At 40.0% G+C, this 3,928-nt stretch overlaps 1 long non-coding RNA gene across 2 annotated transcripts; it reads right to left on the bottom strand.

Moving 5' to 3' along the window:
- On the bottom strand, positions 894 to 3,688 carry LOC109722490. 2 transcript variants are annotated; one of them, XR_002219493.1, is made up of 6 exons: positions 3,215 to 3,688; positions 2,642 to 2,886; positions 2,314 to 2,383; positions 2,149 to 2,216; positions 1,969 to 2,033; positions 894 to 948 (listed from the first exon to the last, which is right to left on the bottom strand). It is a non-coding gene; the product is annotated as an uncharacterized LOC109722490 (long non-coding RNA). The 2 variants fall into 2 exon arrangements; XR_002219492.1 differs by having other exon boundaries at positions 2,314 to 2,380.

The raw sequence follows: 3,928 nt of genomic DNA, 5'->3' as shown, positions 1-3,928 counted from the left end.
GATTAATTTATGCACGTAGTATTTTAAATAGGGATATTAATGGGTCGGATTTGTGATGGATTTTCAAAAATTCGAACCCAAACCTGAGTCGAAACCCGAAATCCAAACCCGAATCCGAACCCAACAGATTTTAAAAATCCATATCCAAATCCGAACCCCACAAAAAATCTGAAACCCGAACCCGAAAATCCGAACCCGAAATAATTATTTATCTTTTCAATATTTCAAAATATATTATATTAAATCTAAATTTTTAAAATACAAATTTAAATATAACATCAAATTTTTATATACATATTATATATAATGTAAAATAAATTCGGGTTCGGGTCAGGCTCAGGTTCGGGTCGGGTACCGTCAAAATCTATATCTGTCGGATATTTGTTTTTTATATCCATATCTGAAACCATATCCATTTGGTATCGGATAAATTCACTGTGTTCGAATTTGAGTTCAGATAAAATTTCGGGTATCTGTGCCCATTGACATCCCTAATTTTAAGGGCACTATATAAATTTGTCAATGTTTAATTCTTCTAGTGTCAAGCGCGGGTACCAGTGGAAGCATATCCGGTACGTGCACAGACCCGCCATATACCTACAGTATATAAGGCGTCTACAAGAAAGCAAGTCGATAGGAGAAAACATAGAAAAATCCTATCCTGATATCAGAGCATGTAGAAGTCAATAAGACTATCAATAAAAGAATAAGAGTGTCCAATTCAAAATATAAGTACAAAAAAAAGTACCAAAACTATATCATCTGGATCCAATACTCATATACATCACAGGGTATACAAAACATCTGTACAATGGTAGTCTCTCTATACACTGGACATCACCCTCGGCCGTAGCCCGAGTAACAAGGTGATCGACTAGCAAGCTCCTAGCAATGTCTAGCTAGACGCGACTCTCTTGCCACGATCCCTAGCCTCTCTTGTAGATGGCTCTGTAAAAACAACTATAAAAGGGCGTGAGAACTATTAACAATAGTTCCCAGTGGGTAAGCCGCCAGCCTCGGCGAATTACACCACTAGGCTCATGATGTACTAAATAAAAATAAAGCAATAATTTCATGATGCATTTCCAATGCTAACAAATAAGGAGCATGTATACAATATGTAATTAACAATATTTACAGTAATGAGTTAACTGAATAATAGAAACATAGCAACTATTGCAAGCATGAAGATAAGCATGGATGTGTAAGTAACTACTGTACACTATAACTGATAATCATTCATTACTGTACTTCCATTTCCATTTCATTTAGAGTTTTACTTTCATTTATCAGGACCTACCCAAGGTAGTCCGGCTTGCGCCGCGCCTAATGGCCCCGTGGTAGTATATACTCCCCACGATAATCCACTTCGGCACCCAATCCCGCACAGGCGAGCAACTGTCGCGTAGGCCAACTCCGGAGTGCCGGCTTGTAGGGAGCTACCCTCACAAGCGTGTGCGAATGAGCACAATGGCAAGCAAGCAAAGTCCATAGTCCAACATATCTCAAATATCATGGCGTAGTACACTATGTTGTCACTCTCGATCTATTGATCGGAATTCTCAGTAGAATAAACAATGAAACTTGCTAGCATCCACTAGATTAGTAAACACATAAAAGTAATACTAATTGACATATTACATTAGAAACTTTCCACTATTAATATACTTTCAATAGGGTCAAGAGACTGTCATTGTTCACTACTTTATAGGAACATAATAACTTGTCCATTAGGCATTTAACTAAATTAAGCGTGGACTTTTATGCATGAAGACTTTTATGCATGAATGTTCTCTACTTCATGTTCTCTACTTTATAGAGATTTCAATTCAATTATATATCAAACATTACGATAACGAGTTTCGATTCCATATCAATCACATAATCATAAAAGTGCCTATGTACCCATTTCTATAGTGACATATAGAACATAGGGAGCTTCACTTGCTCTGGTTAGGTCAAACCCACCTCTTACTAGGCTCAGATCAGTCACAAGAAGTCCCAATATTCAGCTCAACGAAGCCCCAATCCTGCTGAAAACAAAGCACGAAATCACATCAATACTACACCCGAAATGTCCAATTTCGGCACAATTCGCACGTAGTACAAAGTAGTAACTTGAATTCCTATTTTGGTTCCCTTTAGTACCTCAAAATAACTCTCCAAGGGCTCTCTCAAGCTTGCTGAAGACAATCCAAGGGTCGATTGCACTCTCGCTGCGAACAATCATTAAACGGCGTCAAAACGCACGTATACTAATTCATATAGCCGAATTCTTGTGAAATTATGTTTCTAACTGTAATTCCAGCTTACCTCAGGTTAGAACACCTTCTAAACCAGTCCCCAAGGTCACCAATCAAGCTCAATTTGTTTCAAAACCCTGCTGCGAAGAAAGCAATCCAAACTGCATTAGTTCGCGCAAACAACTCGCATTTAGTTCCGAATTAGCTTCATAGTGAACTAATTACCTCTACTAAGCTTCAAAGTAGCTTATCCCTGGTCTAAGGAGGTTAATTCACAGCTAATTAACTCATCTTATTTGCTGAAACCTCAGTTTAAAATAGTTGAAAGCAAAAAACCCGAAATCTATAAACAACTTGTTTAATAGAACGTTGATAATGGAAAAAATTGAGTCGATTACCTCCTCAGGCTTCCAACCAGTGAACTACTGGTTCAGGGCTGCGAAAAGCCTTCCAGAACACTCTCTCACACGTCCACGTAAGCTCTGCGATGCTGGCAAACAGCGAAGAACAGGCGAGGCGACGAAAACGGGCGAAATCGTCGATTCTATGTAGAGAGAGAAAAATCCTAGAGAGAGAGAGAGTGGAGAAGGTGGAGGACCAAATTCTGAGCTCCAGCAACCTCTACTGAGCATCCCAGGTCGAGCTGGGGTCAAGTAGATAAGTATAAGGTGTGAAATTACCAAAATAACCTTACTGCCACGTTTCTGCCACTGTGTACCGGTACACAATGATGGCTGTACCGGTACACCAAGCAGAAAAATGCTGATTTCGCCAGATCAATGCACTTTCTTACTTTTAGCCATCCAATTACCCTCTAACTTGTCCGAAAACTTGTCCAAGCCTTTTAAAATATGTAGGATAAATCCACATATCATTCCTCACACTCGAACTTCGCAATTTGCAAAAGTTCAGTGTATTACATTCACCCGTCCTAAAAAGAAGTTTCGTCCGCGAAACTTGTAAATACTTACCTCAAAATTCCGTCGAGAAAAGATAGGGATAGTGCTCTAACATCGCACTCTCCAGTTCCCAAGTGGCTTCCCGTTCATCATGACTGCTCCAAAGGATCTTTACGTAGGGTATCTCGCGGGTTCAAAGCCGTTTCACTTCACAAGCTAGGATTCTCACGGGATGTTCCTCAAAACTCAAATCTTCTAGCAAATCCACTGGGGTACTCTCAAGTATGTGGGTTGGATCAAAAATATACTTTCGAAGTATAGATATATGAAACACATTGTGTACTCCTGATTGGTTTGGCGGCAAAGCAAGCCGATACGCTACGGGGCCTATCCGTTCCAACACTTCGTAGGGTCCAATAAACCGAGGACTCAGCTTTCCGTGAATTCCAAATCTCTTAACTCCCTTTGTCGGTGAAACTTTCAGGAATACATGATCGCCAACTTGAAATTCCAGTTCTCGCCGACGTTTATCCGCATAGCTCCTTTGTCGACTTTGAGCTGTCAGTAAACGTTTTCGTGCAAGTCGAACTTTAGCTTCAGCCTCCTGTAACACATCTGGACCCAAAACTAATCTCTCCCCCACTTCACTCCAATGAAGTGGTGATCTACACTTCCTACCATAGAGAGCTTCAAACGGTGCCATATGAATACTTGCTTGATAACTATTGTTATAAGCAAATTCAGCCATCGGTAGGAACTGTGGCCAACTGCCTTGGTAATCAATCA

This window comes from Ananas comosus, linkage group 16, assembly GCF_001540865.1.
Source record: "Ananas comosus cultivar F153 linkage group 16, ASM154086v1, whole genome shotgun sequence".
Classification (NCBI taxonomy): domain Eukaryota; kingdom Viridiplantae; phylum Streptophyta; class Magnoliopsida; order Poales; family Bromeliaceae; genus Ananas; species Ananas comosus.
This window is presented reverse-complemented; position numbering and strand designations above follow the sequence as displayed.